Source organism: Dipodomys ordii, unplaced genomic scaffold (assembly GCF_000151885.1).
Source record: "Dipodomys ordii isolate 6190 unplaced genomic scaffold, Dord_2.0 Scaffold85, whole genome shotgun sequence".
Classification (NCBI taxonomy): domain Eukaryota; kingdom Metazoa; phylum Chordata; class Mammalia; order Rodentia; family Heteromyidae; genus Dipodomys; species Dipodomys ordii.
The window spans coordinates 1,325,365-1,344,876 of record NW_012267301.1 but is presented as its reverse complement, the minus strand read 5'-3'; positions in this window follow the sequence as shown (position 1 = coordinate 1,344,876).

Sequence of the window (19,512 nt, the reverse complement as noted above, 5' to 3'; positions counted from 1 at the left end):
AATGAGGTTCCTTGTAGCTATAGAATTTTGCATCTCAGTTTCTAGAAGCTGCCATTCTTCTAAGGAGTAATTGAAGCGGATATTCCTTCTCTAAAGACAATAAGGAGACTCTCTTCTTTAAGACATTATCTAATACAGTCAAGTCTGTCTTCAAAATGCCTTCATATTTTAATATAAAATAATAACCACAGAAGTAGCATTCCTAATATGTACACTTCCCACCCATACTCAAAGGAAGTTCATACAAAGACATGGGCTACTTTAGACCTAACACAGGTACCTACTGCTATATTTATTACCTATTTGTATCTCTTTTCTTAAATTCAGTATTTCCACTCATTAAACCTGCTTTCTTCTGCATCCTCCACCCATGTTTTCAACAATGTAACCTACAAAAGAAGAACCCAAAATCTTCCCAATCTTTCTATTTTTTCTCATTTCAAAGTAAGATCTCCAACATTTCCTGACTCTAAATTTCTCTACAGTCTTCTGTTATCCCTTCTAAAACAGAGTATACCTCTCCATTATAAAGAACTATACACATCACTTCCTAGATTAGTACTACTATGTGTAGTTCTCATATGGTCACAAAAAAGTGGAAACAACTGGATAGGGATATAGAGAGATGCATATTTATCTTCTCTGAAATCTTCTGACAATTCTCAGACTTATCAAAGATGACTGTGTAGCTGAGAATACTGGAATTAATGTCCCTTGTGCTATTTTACAGTCCAGATGTGGTGCTCATTTAGTTACAGCAGGAGTTCCTGTTATCTTAGATATTTTTATATAATAATGAGACAATAATTTCTAAGTAAAAAATCCTGAAGTTTAAGTCTCAATCTATTTGAAGCAATGTATTTAGCTAATGGTCTATTTGTTTGTACTTTAAAAGCAAAAGCAAAAACACTAGACCTTACAGTCATGGGCAGAAACATTTTAAAAATAGTCCCAAGGGAATAGCAAATACAAAAAAAGAGCTGAAAATTACGATTATATAAAAATAAAAAGCTTCTGCATAACAGAGAATATAGTTACTAAACTTGAATGACAGCCAACAGACAGAGAGAAGTTTTTATTTTTTTTACATCAACTATGTTTTTATTGTCAAGGTGATGTACGGAGGGGTTATAGTTACATAAGTAAGGTAGTAAGTATATTTCTTGTCAAACTTGTTACTCCTTTCTTCATTTTTCTCCCATTTTCCCTCCCCCACAACGCCATCTCCCCTCCATGGTCGTACTGACCATTTCCCACAGATGGTCTTGTGGATGTTCCTGTTGCATTGGTTCTGCCTTGTCCTTTGTCTCACCATTCTATTGTTCCCCTTCTCTTTCCTAATTCAAATAAACATATATACAATACCAGGGTACTAAAATCAAATACAGTGACAACAGGGGATATAACCATACAACAGACAAGGGCTGCATATCTAAAATATACTTAGATCTCAAAAAATTAAATCCTCCCAAAACAAAACCTCAAAGAAACAACTGCTCCATTAATAAGTGGGCTAAAGATTTAAAGAGAGACTTCACTGAAAAGGAAATAAGAATGGCCATTAGACACATGAAGAAATGCTCAACATCTCTGGCCATAAAAGAAATGCAAATCAAAACCACACTAATATTCCACCTCACCCCAGTTAGAATGGCTATAATCTAACAACAACAGACGCTGGAGTGGAATTGGCCAAAAGGTAACCCTACTGCATTGTTGGTGGGAATGTAAACTTGTTCAACCACTTTGGAAAGCAGTATGGAGGCTCAAAGGACTCCACATAGAGCTATCCTATGACTCAGCAATCCCACTTCTGGGCATTTACCCAAATGACTACAAACAAGGCCTTACTAAAGCTGCCAGCACAACTATGTTTATTGCAGCATTATTTACCATAGCTAAGATAGGGAACCAACCCCGATGCCCCTCAGCAGATGAATGGATCAAGAAAATGTGGTATATATACACAATGGAATTATATGCTTCCGTCAGAAACAATGACACCATGCCATTTGTTAGGAAATGGAAAGACTTGGAAAAAATTAAAGTGAAGTAAACCAGGCCCCCCAAAAAAAGCCCATTTGCTTATTTATTAATTAGTTTGATGATTCTTTAAGGGTTTAACTTCTTAAACTCTTCGTATATTTTGGATATTAGCCTATTGTCTGATATAAAGCTGGTAAAAAAAACTTCCCACATTCTACACTCTGTCTTTTTAGCTTGTTAAGTGTATCCTTTCAAGGCAAAATCTTTTTAGTTTGATGCAATCTATTTATCAATTCTTTCTTTGATATTCACTGCTTCTGGTTCTATACTTAGAAAGTTCCTGGCAGTGCTAAAGAATTCTAGTATGTCTTCCCCTCCTTCCTGCAATATTTTAATGGTTTTGGGTCTTATACTAATGTCTTGGATTCATTTTGAACAAGGGGGTAGGTACCAGTTTTCAGTTTTCTACTTATGGACATCGAATTTTCACTGTAGTATTTGTTGAAGAGGCTGTCTTCCTTCCAGACTATGTTTCAGGCTCCTTTATCCATTATTTGGTGGCAGTAAGTCTGCGAATTTATTTCTGGGTTGTCTATTGGGTTCCATTGGGCCTCAAACCTATTTTAGAAACAATACCAAGCTGCTTTCATTACTATAGCTCTGCAGTAGGGTCTGAAGTTGAGAATTAAATTTCCATTGCTGCTTCTTTCTGTCCAGAACTCCTTTTGTAATTCAGGGTCTTTTATCATTCCACATGAATTTTTGTTATCTCTGTCTAGTGAAGAACGATGCTAGGATGGGTATTGCACTGAATTTGTAGATTGTTTTGGACAATAGTGTCATTTTCATGATACTTCATGCCATTTTATAACATTTATTCTTCCAGTCCAAGAGCACAGATTTTATATATGGTATCTTACAATAAGAAGAAATTTGAACTTACATAATCTTATATTTCATGCTAATATAAATAAAATATTTACAGGCATGTAAAGACCTGAATGCTGAAATATTTTTGGAAACATTTTACAAACTAGAATTAGAGACTGACCTTGTAAATATTTTAAGACATAGTGGGCAATAAAATGTCTTTGTAAAGTTTCTTATTCTATAAAACAAGCTACAAGTGAACATAAACATAAATTGAACTAAGACCAAAAAAAGAAAAAGCAACCATATAGTACTAGTAATTAGAATTTTAGTTGTAGCCATCCTGAAAATAAAGACTTTTGAAATGCAATTTATAGAAGAATGTATAAAGAGGTTATTTCTGGTTAAGAAGCAGATACAGATCCTGACACTTTTAAGCATTTGAAGTGAGCAATTTTATATGTTTACCCTTTTATATAAAAGTTAGCCAACAAGCTGGTCACTGTTGTTTCAAGCTTATAATCCTATCTACTCAGTAGGCTGAGATCTGGATGATCATACAGTTCAACCCAGGCAGGAAACAGTTCAACCCAGGCAGGAAAGTTGGTAGCCTCCACATGCAAAATAATAAGCATAATTAGCAGAGCAACCCTGACAAACCATCTGAGTAATGGCACAGCCCTGAGTTAAAACCCTAGTGCTGTCAAAATGATAATAATAATGACTATTATGATGGGAAAAATAATTTATAAACATAACCAACATGAAGTAAAATAATATAAGGCTTCAGCCAACAGAAGCTAATTCAATTTATTTAACAGAAATTCAGAAAAGTGAATGAAAAAGTGAACAAATTAGAAAGTATCTTAAAGAAAATCATGTAAAACATACTAATATCATGTAATTAAAACATATACAAAAATGTTAACCTCACTAATTAAAATATAATGCTATCTTCAGGGATAAAATAAACTTTTATGTGGCATATAGAAAATTAGAAAATAAAACAATCAGTGCAACAAAATGTAGGTACACTAGGCATAATAGAAGATATGTCCAGTGTCAGATCAGGTAGTTAGACTATCAGATTGACTAAAGCAAACATCTGGCAGAGGTAGATGAATTACACCTATATAATGTGAATCCAAAGGCCTTAATATCCTAGAAGAAAATTGAAAAATATTTTTTATAAACTATGAGTAGGCAAGGTTTCTTAGGCAAAGCACATATTACTAAAAAAATTAATTTGGACTTTATCAAAACTAAAGCTTTCTTCAAAAGACACCATTAACTTAATAAAAAGGCAAGATACATGTTGTAAACAAATACTTACACACCCTGGATGTCACAAAAGAATTGTTTCCAGACTTTTTAAAGAACCCTTGGAACTCAATTTAAAAAATTAAAAGTCTTCTGCTTTACTACATGGGCAAAGATTTCAATAGGTCCTTCCATAATGATGATAAGAAACTTATCCATAGGTTGTTGTAACAAATTCAGGAAACCACAAAGGTCAACCACCTCTTCTCCAGCCAACTCTACTCCTGGAGTCACAAGTCAGCCCTCACCCACTAATACTTGTTAGGGTAAATCAGGGTCTCCAAACCAGTGTTCATCTCTCAGAGCTCCTGTTCCTTTTTCTAGAAAATTTATGGGGAGTTGTTTCCTGTTTCCAACTTGAAACATTTTTTTCCTGCCAGCTCTTTTAATAAAACAAGTCCAGATTTACTCACTGAAGTGCAAAGTCACATCCCACATTTACTTCCTCAGCACACCCACATGGAGATGGACCCAAGAGAAATCCTGATTCTCCCCTCTTCGGTTTTCCCATTCAGTTGGTAAAACAATTCTCTTCATAGTTTTGTTAGCAGAAAATAAAGTGAAGTCTTTGGATTTTTTCTTTTGTACTATTCCATACCCAACAAATGGTTAAGTCCTATAGATTGTCTTCACAAAAATAAATACATACATACATACATACTAAAACACTAGGCTGGAACTTTTGTCTCACACCTTTAATCCTGTCTTATCAAGATGGTGATATCACGAGAATTATGTTTAGGCCACTAAACTCTATCTTCAAAATAACCAGCAAAAATGTCAGGCTGGCTCAGATGGTGGAGCACCAGATGAACAAGCATGAAGCCATGACTTTACAACCCAGTAACATTCAAAAATCAAACCCACTAACACAAAAACATTGGGTCTCATTGATTCTTTAAATTCTCACTAAAAATCCTAGTTCTAGCCACAGATTATTTCTTGCTATTAAAATATCTTCCCAACTTGCTTCTTGTAGATCCTTTTGTTCTTCTATATTGACACTCCAAACAGCTGGTCAAAGAGATAATACAAGTCTGAATTAGTTGTACAAGCTTGGAATAAGATCTGAGTTCTTTAATATAATCTGTAGGAAAATAATCTACTTCTTGAATACTTCCACCTCCATTCTCAGCTCCTGTCCTTACATATTATATCCCATATCTTCATCCCTCTTTCTCTCAACAACAGATGTTCTAAGTGTAAGGACCCTAACTCAAATCAGCACAACTATTCATTTTATTAAGAACTGCATACTTTCTGGCAGGAAGGCATAACATATAATGAAAAAAAGAATAATGGTTTATCTTTATTTACCTGTGTATCCTTAGAGTCTAAAATATTTTGTAAAACATGTTTAGTAGGTCTTTGAAACTATTTTTTTAATGATAATTATATGATTTCCCTTATCCTGAGTGCTAGTAGCTTTTAAGCATAATCCTAGCTACTCAAAAGGCTGAGACCTGGAGGATTATAGTTCCAAGTCAGCCTGGGCAGGAAAGTTCTTCAGACCCTGTCGTGAAGAGGAAAAGCATCACCAAAAAGCAGGGCTGGAGGCATGGCTCAAGAGTAGAGTGCCAGCCCAGCAAGTAATCTCAGCAAGTATCAAACCCTTGAATTTACAAACAAGACAAAATGTCCCTGGTCTGGTGAATTCTCTGGGACCTAATGTTAGCAAACACGTAAACAAAGGACAAAGACTAGGGAGACAAAAAGACTAGGAATGACAAAAACCTGATCACATGAAATTAAATGAGTTCTGACAGAGAAGACAGAAGTGAAAATAATGATATTTTAGTTTGCTAGGGAATATATGAAGTAGAAATTCAGTTTAATGGCTTTCATCCTTCAGCCTAACTTTGTCTAATTAGCTTAACTAACTGGAGACTACATTTTGAATAATGATAGTAGAAAGTTTTTACTTTGGGTGAATAGATTAACTAATTCAAGCAGCTGAAGAGAAGTAATCTGTACATACATTATTTAGGCTCTTAAATTTAGAAGACAATGAATCTTAGTTCAACAAGGAAGAGCAGTCAGAAGGAGTATTTATGAAACCAATACTCTTCATATTTAAAGGAAAACATTAAGACTGAAAAGTAAACATTTTAGGAAGAAAGCTAGTAATTTGAGTGATGAAAAAAAGACTCTGCAGTAGCACAGATTTTTTTTTGGAACAGTCAAAATGAGTACAAATACAGTCTAAATCAACAACCATCAACTAGGGATTAATGGACTAAGAAAATGAAAGAATAAGCCAGGGGACCCGAAATTAAGAGGTACAGGGAGAATTGTGAGAAGAAAATAAGATTAGAGAAATGTAGGGAAGGAAAGGAAGAGAGGGAAGATAACTAAAATCTAAATTCAGAGAGGGAGAAAAAGAGAATGAAAAAAGGAGACAAAAGAAAAAGAAAAAAAGAAATAATTGAAAAATGAAAACCTTAAAAACTTATCTAAGTACAAAGAAATAACATTGGAATTAAAGGACAAGGTGGGAACCAATGCAACATCAACATACACAGGACAATATGTTGGAAATGATCTGTCCAACTTGGGAGGGGGTAGAAGAGGAGGGAAAACAGGAGAAAAATGAGGAAAGAGGTAACAAGTTTGACGAGAAATGTACTTACTACTTTTACATGACTGTAACCCCTCTATACATCAGCTTGATAATAATTAAAAAAAAACCAAAATCAAAACAAAAAGACCCTGGCATGGTGAATTAATCTAGTTTTATGTGTAATGCTGGAGAGGATTTTTTCTACTCATTGGAAATTCTGAATGTACTTTAATAAAAATATTCACCTGCTAGTACTGTTAGAAATTTACAGCATATTTAGTACTAGGAAAAAGCCTATTTATTCCTGACTTTCTACTAATTGTAATGGATTTATGGTAATCTCTATTGTACTATCACAGGCTCAGAGAGAACAGAGCACTGTGTATATATCTGTTTATCTATATCTGTCTACCTTTGTAGCATGATCTCATCTATAACATCTGTTACTAAAGTCCTGGGGTAATATGACTGAATAAAAGTTGTATTTTTATTTATTAATTTTTGTTTTCTGATACTCCACCTAGAATATGAGTTACTCAGAGCTAAAACTAATAAAAATAATACAAAACATTGACAGATGTAAGAGAATCATACATAACAATTATTTAACATAATTATTTAACATGACAAAGTGATCATAAAAGTGTAGTAATAACTGAAACAGAATAACAAATAGAATAACTGAGAGATTAATCTAAAAACATGGTGGATTATGTCCCTCTGTTTCTTAGTCTGCCAACCTGCTAAATACACAAAACAACAGCAACAACAATTCTACTTTTCTTAATTCTTCTTGCATAACTGATAGTAGATTGATTATGTAACTGGTTAGGTTTTATTTTGAAAACTTACCTTTTCATTCACCTATTTTTAAATTGAATGCTTGAATTTGAGTTTCCTCTCATGTATATAAAATGACTACCTGCCCAGGTCTTTTCTGCACAGAATATAGTTTTCTGATGAAATGTAAAATTGCTAAGGTAGCTAATCTTCCTGACTTAAATTGTTTACTATTATTTATTTTGCTGACATAATTTTTCTGTCCTTAGTTTCCTCAGGGCATTTAACTTAAGAAATACTGAATTTTACCAAAGGCTTTCCCTAACATCTATTGATGTGATCATGTGATTTCTGTTACAAATTCTTCACATGTGATATATTTTGTTTATTTGCCTCTGTTGAGCCACTCTTGTATCCATAGAGTGAAACAGCCTCATTATAGTATATTATTGATTCAATGTGTTGTTGCATTTGGTTTGCAAGGCTTTTATTGAGGATTTTTGAATGCATGATCCTCAAGGAAATTGGTAGTAATTTTCTTTTTGGTTTTTCCTTGTCTACATTTGGTATCAAAAGTAATACTATCGTCAAAGAATGAGGTTTGGAGCATTCCTCCTTTTTCTACTTTATGGATTAGTTTGAGGAACACTAGTGTCAGTTCTTCTTAAAAAGTCTGATAAGGCCGGGTGCTGGTGGCTCACACCTGTCATCCTAGCTACTCAGGAGGCTGAGATCTGAGGACCGTGGTTCAAAGCCAGCCTGGGCAAGAAAGTCCATGAGACTCTTATCTCCAATTAATCACTAGAAAACTGGAAGTGGCGCTGTAGCTCAAGTGGAAGAACGCTAGCCTTGAGCTGAAGAGCTCAGGGACAGCGCCCAAGCCCAGAATTCAAGCCCCACGACGGAGCAAAAAAAAGTCTGATAAAACTCAGTGCTGAGTAAATCTATATCTTGTTTGGAGACTCTTTACTACTATTTCTTGTTAATAAGATGCTTAAGTTGTTTATATCATTATAGTTCAATTTTAGAACTTTATATGTCTAACATGTATCTATTTCTCTAAGATTTTTAACTTACTGGAGTATAAATTTTAAAATATCCCCTGATGATCCTCTGAATGTCATTGGTATCAGTGGAAAATTTCCATGTTTTAAATTTTATCAATTTGTGTCCTGTCTTTCTCTTAGACACTTGGGCTCTATTTATTGATACTTTTTACTTCTTTTCTATTTAATACTTTTTACTTGTTATTTATTTGAGGCAACTTTGATTTTATGACATAGACATTCACAGAAGTTTTTTTGCCTGAACTACTATAGGTTCTGGTACATTGCATTTTTATTTTTATTGGATTCTAGCATTATTTTTAATTTTCTCTCTGTTTTATTCAGTGATGCACTGGTTAATCCTTACTATATACTTCAATCTCTATGTGATTTTTAAAAATTGTATAGTTTCTCTTGATATTATTGTTTCCTTTTATTTCACTGTCATATGCTAAACTATGTAGTTTTCTTTGAATTTGTGATCTATTTGGGAGAACGTTCCACAGCATGCTGAGAAGCATGTGTATCCTGCAGCTTAATGTTTAGCACATTGCTAAGTGAAAATATACAAGTGTAAAAATGTTGTCAACCTGAGAGCAATGAACAGTGTCAGGATGAAAAGCACCGTGCTTTTCATGTGGAGCCTCAATGTTTTGTTAAACACAAATAGGTTTAAAACATTACTTTCACATACTTTTAATAGCTTCAAAGCATCACTGAATTCACCCAATCTTCAATTTGGCCTCTGCTTCTATCTTTGATACTCTTCTGCCAGCATTTATTGCATTAAAGACCTACTAGAGAATCAGTCTCACATGGTATCATCATAACATATAGGATAAAGATTATGTCTTTGAATGATTTGTTTCTAACCTTTCTCTTACTTATTTTAATTTGTAGTCCTCTAGATTTTCTTACATACATTTCCCCATGTTTCTTCAAGCATTCAAATGCATCCTTCTAAGAGACTTGATGATTTTATTTACTCTTTTTTGTGTTTTTTGAACTTATCCCTTTTTATTTCAGTTACTTTTAGATAAGGTCTCATGATTTTTTCCCCAGGAACTAGTCTGAACTGTGATCCTTCTATGCTTCTTATGTCAAAGGGATCACACCTTTCACTGTGTCCACATTTTTGTTAAGATGAGGCTCCCTTAACTTTTGAATAGGTTGTCCTGAAACTGTGATCTTCCTCATCTATGCCTCCTAAGTAGCTGGGATTAAAAACATGACCTGCCATGCCTACATCATGCCTTAAATATTGACATTTCCTAACTCTTTATTCTTCCCTTCCATTTTCTACTTTTCAAAGTCTAGAACTTGGGTCTTATCCATATTTACACAAGAATCCACTTAATGATTTTGTCCAGTTATTAAGCTTTGTATTCTGTATCTGTTTTTCCTCTGTAATTTGTTTTTCAATTGATGAAAAGTCCTGTTTTTTCTTCAAAAATTATATCATTTGGTTGGTTTTCTGAACAATGAATTTTATCATCTAAGTCCCAAGCTAGAAATCCTTTGGGGCTGAAAACCCTATTCCATGCATAAATTACATGACCTTCATAGTTTATCAATTAGCTACCTGTGAAGTCTCATTCCTGAATACTTAATACATTCACTTCTTCTTTCCTACTCTCATTTCTCTAGGCAATATCCCACTAAGCTATCGTAAATCGATATTTGGAATGAAAACCATAAAGCAAGTGTTTGATGGACTTTCTAACCTGGCAGTTATAATTGAATGTATTTTTATGTAGCTTTAAGGAATGGGATGATTTTTTTAAAATATACATTTTATTGTAAAGATACTGTACAGAGGGGTTACAGTTACAAGAGCAAGGTAATGAGTCCATTTCCTATCGAGCATTGTTACCTCTCCTTTGTTTTTCCCCTACCATCCTTTTTCTCCCCTCCTCCCAATTCTTCCCTCCCCACCTTGCTTTGTAGTTTGTTTTCTAAATAGTGTCTTGTACATCTCATTGTTGTAATGGGTCATCCTGTATCCTTATTTCAGCATTTTGTTATTTCCCAGCCCCTCCCCAAATTAGAAAAATGTATATGCAAGATGCAGGACACTGGAATCAAATACAGTGACAACAGTGTCTGAGTTACCTTTAGGAAATTAGCAGCTTTTCTTAATGTACTAGCACTGTACTAAGAATCTAGACTTAGCATTTCTTTTCCTTTAGAAATACATCCAATTGCAAAATAGCCTAGAAGTTAACTTATATCCTTTGCTCATACACCACTTATGGTCTAACTTGTGGGGATTAACATTACAGAAACAAATATCTGAAGTGGCTTGTGATTTTTCATTTTCTTTTACCCCTAATCAGCAGGCTTTTGGTCATGTGTGATGGAGCAAGGCCCGAGTCTGGGCGAAGCTGTGGCATTTCCCAGTGTGTATGGACTGTTGCACCTCCCACTGGTTACCTGCAAAATTATATATATAATTATATATAATATATAAAATATATGATATATAGTATATATGTTATATAACCTATATATGTTATATTATATATAATATATTATATTAACATATATGTATATATTTTTTTAAAGACCTGGATCACACTGGCTTTTGCAGGCTGGTGCCACTTGTTTAGGCAGCTATGACAACTTTGGACTTTGTTATTTTCCTGGACATTTCCCATGCACAGGAGCAAACCACATCTTGAGTTACTCTGGTCCCTTGATTGGTGCACAGGGGAAAAAACAGAAAATTAAAACCTTAGCCTTAGTTTACTAGCCATGGTCAGAAGTACCATATTTAACTCTTAGCATAGATGGACAAAGGAATGACATAAATCACAGCCAACTTAATTACCAATTTCATTTACTTTGTAAAGGAAACCATCTTTTCTAACTCCTTTCCCACGGCCTTTTAAAACTGCTTGCTGTTTTTTTTTTTATTTCCCTTTGGTTTATAGTCAGGTCACAAAGTTTTAAAGCAATTTAGATTAAATCACAGCTTCCATTGACAAAGATTTTTAGTAAGCAGAGTACTTGGTAACCTTGAAACCATAACCATTTACTTATAGACAAACAGATAGGTAAACATGCTTGTGCCCAGATTATAGAGCACACTTAGATTTTAAAATTGGCCACTTAAGGTTTTTTGGAATTTTAGCAGTATTACATGCCTAATTATGATGGAAACGTGGTCAGTTTAAAATACAAAACTATGCCAACAGCAAGAAACTTGTAGTAAACAGGAGACAAGAAACGAACAGGCAGTGGCATGGCATCATGGTGCTGGACTTGTCAGTTCAGGAGGGAGGGTCACAGAATCAAATTGTATCCCCCGAAATAGAGTTGGCAGGAAACAGCAGCTGAGCTCCCATGATGCAAAGATGGCATTGGCCACATGGTCCATGCTAGAGAAAGCTGAAGATTTCAAACCGTAAGGATACATTGCTTCTGGCACACATGCAGCTTCAGGTTCCACCCCCCCCACCCGACTACAAAGGCAGAGGAGGGGGCCTCCCAGAGGAGGGGGTCCTGCAGAAGAGGGGTCCTGCAGAGGAGAGACTCACAGAGGAGGGGGTTATGCAGGGGAGGGATCCTGCAGGGTGAGGGGAGCACAGAGAAGGGGTGGTAAGCCCTCTGGGGTGATTTTTTTAACCTTGCTGCTCTTTCCAGGCTGGCAAGAATCAAGATAATATTCTACATTGTCTATAGGATTGAGTCTCTTTCTCCCTTCTGCCTCCTCCCCACAAACTTCTTCAAGATGAGTATGTTTATAACTCAGTCCCACACATCTACAACTGCATTTTTTTCTTTTTTTCTTTTATTGTAAAGATACTGTACAGAGGGGTTACACTTACATAAGAAGGGCAATGAGTACATTTCCTATCGAGCATTGTTAACTCCTCCTTTGTTTTTCCCCTACCATCCCTTCCTCCCCACTTCCCCACCTCCTCGACCCCCCCCCCAAGTTGTAACATTTATTTTCAACATAGTGTCTTGTACATCTAATTATTACAATGGATCAACTTGAATCCTTATTTCAGCATTTTGTTATTTCCTTTCCCCTTCCCAAATTACAAAAATGTATATATAGAAGGTGCAGGACACTCAAATCAAATACTGTGACAACAGGGGTTTTACTGTGGGGGAAAACATACAAAAGAAACAAAAAATCACATGGTACATTATAAGTACATTAAAAACAACAGCAAGACATATACAAATTATATTAAATGAAGTAAGCCAGGCCCAAACAAACATAGGTTCCAGGGTTTCCTTTATTTGCAACAGCTATTATATGTCTAGGACAAGCAGAAAAGCTCAAAAGTGATGTATATATGACCATATAAGATGATGCTAAGTGAAATGAACCCCAAGACAGAGAAACAACTACATGTTTTATAGTGACTGTTCTTGTAAAAAAAATGATAACACAATGAAAATAAAATTCTGTTTTTTTGTTTGTTTGTCAGTTGTACTGCTTGAACTCTGGTCCTGGGTGCTGTCAATGAGCCCTTCAGCTCATGGCTAGCCCTCTACCACTTGAGCCACAACATCAGTTCTGGCTTTTTTTGTTTATGTTGTGCTGAAGAATTTAACCCAGGGCTTCATGCATGCTAGGCAAGCACTCTATCACTAGGCCATATTCCTAACTCAATCCTGTTTTCTTAAGTCAACAGATACAGGCTTCAATCTGGATTATGAAACTTGTTAGTTCCATTTAAATGGACACTGTAGGAGGAAAATACCCAGAGCCAAGTGCAATGAGAAATAAGGACCAAATACAATTAGTGTTGCTGTGTGTGTGAAACCAAATTCATCTTCCTTGGAAGGAGGGGAACCAGCAAGTCCTATGGAAGGGAAAACACTACTCAGCAACCTCATGAAACTCTTCCACCCTATCTTCCTAGAGCATATTCCTGTGTTATCCAGCTGTCTGCCACTTCCCTTGGCAGTATTCTAATAACCATTTGTTTTTACTAAAGAAGAAAAAGGAAAAGAAGGATGAGGATGAAGAGGAGAAAGAGGAGGATGAGGGGGAGGAAAACTTATTATACTATTCATTACTTTAGCCCAAAAGCCGATTCACTACAACACTTGACTCATGAGAAGCATGCAATTGATATAAATTGAATAAATTAATGAATACATATGAATTCCTATTATTAGGAATATACTAATATACAGCAAATAAGATTATCTCAATATATCTTTATAGTGTATTAACTGTGTTACCAATGAAACTATTTCTTTATTAATAATTAAACATCTGGGTTTGATTACTGTACTTATTTCCAGTTGCTGTGTTTATCCTGAAGTATGTGATTGTGATTGTCTGATACTCTATTTAATTACAATGACATTCTTGGAAAAACATGTTTTCAACATTTCTTTGCAAATACTTCATAACACCTTTGTATTGGTCTTCTGAGTTTCTAAATAATGGCCTCTATTTCTTGCTATAAAATTAGTCTTTAAGTCATATTCACCTTCCTGTCATCTGCAAAGCATTAATCTGTCTTTATAAACCCATTCATTATTTTTCTTTACTTTGCAGAAAGCAGTAAATGTTAAATCACTTCAATAAATTTCTATATTCTTTTCTAAAACATTTCCAGCATATAAGGTTACTTACAAAAAAAACTTCTCTTTTTAAGTCGTCTTCATTGGCCCATGCATGCATATGTGTGTGTGTGTGTGTGTGTGTGTGTGTGTGTGTATGTGTGTATTTGTGTATGTGTGCGTGTTTGTGTCTGTTTGGATGTGTAGGACAATGATGGAGAGATTGAAAATACAGAAAGGATTCATGTATTTCAGTGAATATCTCAGATAGCAAGTGATAAAATGTAATTTACACACTTGCTTTGCCCCACCTACCAGCAGATGCATATCTTTTGCTCTCTAGGTTTGTTGTTTTACTTTTTTATCTACAGGACTACTAGATTTTTGTAGTCATTGTTAATGTTTATTTTGACTAAAACATTCTAGAATATTCCACAAGAAAGGTCAGTGGATTTAACCAATTTTTTATGGTTCTGGAATTTGAACTCGGGGCTATATGCTTCTTAGACAGGTGCTGTACTCCTGAGTCGTGTCATCAGTCCCCTTTTTTATTGGTCATGGGTTTGAATTTGAGGCCTGGACACTGTCACTGAGCGATATTTGGTCAAGGCTAGCACTCTCCCACTTTAAGCCATAGTTCCATTTCTGGTTTTCTGGTGGTTAATTAGAGATGAATCTCATGGACTTTCCTGCCCAGACTGGCTTTGAACTGCAATCCTCAGATCTCAGTCTCCTGAGTAGCTAGGATTACAGGAATGAGATACCACACACCCAACTCTTCAGTTCAGCTCTGCATATTTTTTGAGATAAGGTTTTACTTTCTACCTATGCATGTCCTTTGACCATGACCTGTTGATTAAGGCTTCCTATCAAAAATATGATGGCAGAAACATGCTATCATTTTCAGATTCTTCCACTAAGGTGGAGTTTTGTGAAGTATCCTTATGAGCATCAGGAAAAAACTTTCAAATTTATTGTGAAATGTACTCATTACCTTGTTCATGTAACTGTAACCCCTCTGTACAGTATTTTTACAATAAAAAAACTTCTCACTAGTACAGTAAGTAACATATTCCATTGTCTACTTCTACTAGTGCATATTTTGTATTCACCTAAACCTTTTCTTCTTTTCTAGTTTTTTTATTCTTGAAGACAAAGCTCATAGAGCATTTCCACAATACCTAGTTCAGAATGTAATCTTCATATCCACAGTGCTCTGAAATAATATATCCATGTCTCTATTAGGGTTTTTTGCATGCTAAGTTGCTTTTTATATTACTGTGATTAAAAATTAAATAAAGAAATAGAGGAATAGAAGTCAGAGACAAAAGTACAGGGTTTAGTAGGGAAGAAGGATATGAGGGTATATGGAAGAAAGCAGATAAGGAGATAAAAACATAAAGACTTCCATTTAAAAACCAGAAGTCCAAAGCATAGTAACCCTGTTTTGACCATATGTACCTAAAGTGGAATACTCAGATATACAGGATTATATTGACTCAAGAAAGCAAATTAAGAATTTGGAGACTAAGAAAAGTAAAGTAACAGTTCATCAAAATAAAGCCCTGGGAATTGAGTACTCAAAATAGGTGGGGTTGGGTCAAGAGGAAAAGGATGAACAAATGAAGAGGAGAAGGAGAGAATGCAGTCAAGAATCCAATGTATAGTTTACAAAATTAAGAAGAGTGAAGAATGGTATAGGAAGGGAAAGATGGGGAGAATGTTGAAAAGAGTGACACATATCAAGCTACTCCATTATAAAAGTACTTCAAGATAATTAAAAAATATACGTGGAAACAGGAGGTTTTATCCTTTGTTGATTTGTTTTATTTTTGTCTTGTTTGTTCAATTTATCTGTCTTTGAAAAGGTAAAGGGGTCACAGAAATGGAAGAACAAAGGATGAGCAGATGCATCAGTGGTACTCGCTAGACATTATGTTGACATTGAGCTATACAACTTATGGGTAGAAAATAACTAGGAGATAGCAAGGGAAGGGGTTGACATTGTCTAAAAAGTAATGTACTAGTTATCTGACTTATGTAAGTGTAACCCCTCTACATATATCACGTTTATAATAATAAATATTAAAACTAAATAATAAAATAAGAAGTATTATATTCATACATGTCTATATCTATAACAAATAATTCAGAGGATTGATATTTTACTAATACCTGAAATGTCATCTTTTCCTAAAACTATAGACACTTACTAGAGAGAAGATCTTTTAGGTCTTCTAATAAGTATAGTGCCTTTAAAGGACTGAAAACAATTGTTTATTTGACATTAGTATCTAATAAAACCATAATCACAAATTTTAAAATGTATGAGGTGTCAGAAGAAAAAAGTAGCTATTCTCAGATACTAACTAGAAAATTGATGTTGAGCTTGCAAGGCATGTGGAGGTAAGTGCATAGAGGTGGAAAGTGTTTGTTAGCTTAGGATTGTGAAGCAGACACCAAAAATAGACACATGCAACAGCATTGTATTGACTAAAGGTGTAAGAAGAGAGAAGAAAGACCTCAGACCATGATTACAATCTGTCCCTCCCTTCCTCTTGTTTTTGATGGTAGTACTAGGATTTGAACTTAACAGCCTTATGTTTTCTTGATTTTCTTTGCCATCTGGTACTCTATCAATGGAGCCCATTTTCACCCTGAGTTTTTCTGGTTACTTTTGGAGTTTTTCAAAATATTCTGCCTGAGCTGGCTTCTAATTACAATCCTCTACATCTCACACTCCAGAGGAGTTAAGCCTCTGTGTCTTGTGAAAGGAAAGAGGAAGAAGAAATAGGCATGAAGAAATTCAATTATAGCATAGTTATCAGGTATGGAATATTGCACAGGGCTGGATAACAGAATGTGGAAACCTGCTATGCTGGGTCATAGGCTGGGAATAGCCAAGAGGAAGAGTGGTCTCACCATCCACAAGACTGGCTGTAGCCCACATCACTAACTCTGCTGCCTGTAGCAGGTTTTCTTTAAAAAGATTGAATGATACCTGTTTGCATCTGCCCTAAGGAGTAAACGTAATCAGGTATAGAGAAAAATTGCCAGATTTTTTGTTTTTGACCTATGACAACATCTGATGGCATGGAATATAGTATTCAGGAAAGGGCAGTAGGGATTACAAAGGGAGCCTAATACTGAAACTTGAGAACACTTGAATACTCAACAGAGAATGTAGACTTGACAAACTTACCAAAAAAAAAGCCACAAAATTGGCTCATTACAAATTTAATTTTTAAAGAGAAGTGTGATATCCTTGGAAGTAAAAAAAAATTGCAGAAATTCAAAACCCTGATTCTGAGGAGGGATAGGTAAGTTCTAGGTTCATGAATAAAACTTTGGTCTTGCAGAGGAAATTTAAGTTACTCCTGCCCATTACAAAGTTTTGAAACTGAAAAACATTGATTACCCAAGACTCAGAAAAGAGGAAATGACCCAGATAATAGCCTTGAAGAATGTATAATTATGAGAAATCATGTGAATTCAGTCATTTTAATTCCTATTCTATTTTTAAAAATTGTGTGCTGTTATTTTTAAGTATGTAACACTTTATTTATCTTTGAATACATTCACTTAAATTTTCATTGAGAATCTTTACTAGAGAGAGATATATAAGGAACATGCTATTTAGGAAAGTTTAAAATAAATTACAATTATACAAATATTTTTTTTTCCTGGTCCTGGGCTTGAATTTGGGCCTGGGCATTGTCCCTGAACAGTTTTTCTTACTCTGCCACTTTGAGCCACAGTGCCACTTCTGGTTTTTGGTGGTTAATTGAAATTAAAAGACTCATGGATTTTCTTGCTGGGGCTTTGAACCATAATCCTCAGATCATGGCCTCCTGAGTAGCTAGGATTACAGGCTTACAGGCATGAACCACCAGCACCCAGCTGTGCAAATACACACACACACACACACACACACACATATATATATATTTATGTATATATATAAATATATATATATACTATATATATAAATAAATAAATATACATATATGTCGTGAAAATAACGTACAGAGGGGTTACAATTACATGGGCAAGGTAATGAATACATTTCTTATCAAGCATTGTTGCCTCTTCCTTTGTTTCCCCTTCCCATCCCTTCCCACCTCCCCCCTTCCCTCCCCCACTCCCCCATCCCCCTAGCCAAAGTTGTAAAGTTTGTTTTCGACATAATGACTTGTACATCTCATTGTTGCAATGGGTCCAACTGTATCCCTATTTAAACGATTTGTTTTTTCCCTTCCCTTCCCCAAATTATACCAACATCAAATACAGTGAAATTGTATGCCCCTACCCCATGGAATATATTTTAAATATATTTTTTAAATGTATACTATTCTAGTAATGGTAATAGCATAGATAAAAATAAAAAGGTCACCTGGGCAACCTTATAACTGAATTGAAAAATAGCAAAATGGTTCATACATATCTAAATACATATATATATATATTCACACATCTATCTATGTATTATGTGTGAAAGCATATATGTGTATATGCATTCTTAAATAATATTATCAATTATTGCCATTATATACAATATAGAACATATAAATTTGTAATATAAAATTATAATACCTATATACCATATGTCATGTTTAATTATTATATTTTATAAATAAATAAATATTTATAATAACTATATTATAAGGTTATAAACAACATATTATAATTAATACTATGTATTATATTAATTATATAAAAGTATGCACTACCTATTGCTTAAATAATGTTTATTATATCCATGTTATTTATAAATATTAATGTATATATTATGCATACTATGTATGCATGTGAATACATATATGTATATATTCTCTAATAAATAAGTCACTATTAATTATTGCCATTAAACTGCACAACAGATATATAGGATACAAAAAAATAAGTTGATGAGGCATGAAAAGTAACTTACCATTTGTGCTGATAATCATGCCACTGTGGTATTTTTGCTCGTTTTCAGTATTTTTAGCCAGCTTTGCTTTGCATCACATGCTGGCCTTGAACCATGCTTCTACTGCATCCATCTCTCAAGTGCAAGGACTACAGATGAGAACACCATGCCCAGTCATGTCTGATATGCCGCGGACCGGGTTCTGTCGGGACGATGGAGGATACCTAGGGGAGGAACCTGGAATAGGATGGGGAGATGGCAAACAGACAACTCACACACATTAGGAGTGGATGCTGAGTGCTGAGCGCTGAGTGCGATTTAATGCAGAGGATAACAAACTTTTATAGCAAAAAGTCTCCATAAGAAAGGGCAAAAGGTTACATAATCTTGCTGCATGGCTTCATTCTTGGGCGGTCACCAGCTGATCGCCTGAAAGGGCAAAAAGTTACACAACCTTGCTGCAGGGCTTCATTCTTGGGTGGTCACCAGCTGGTCGCCTGATAGGC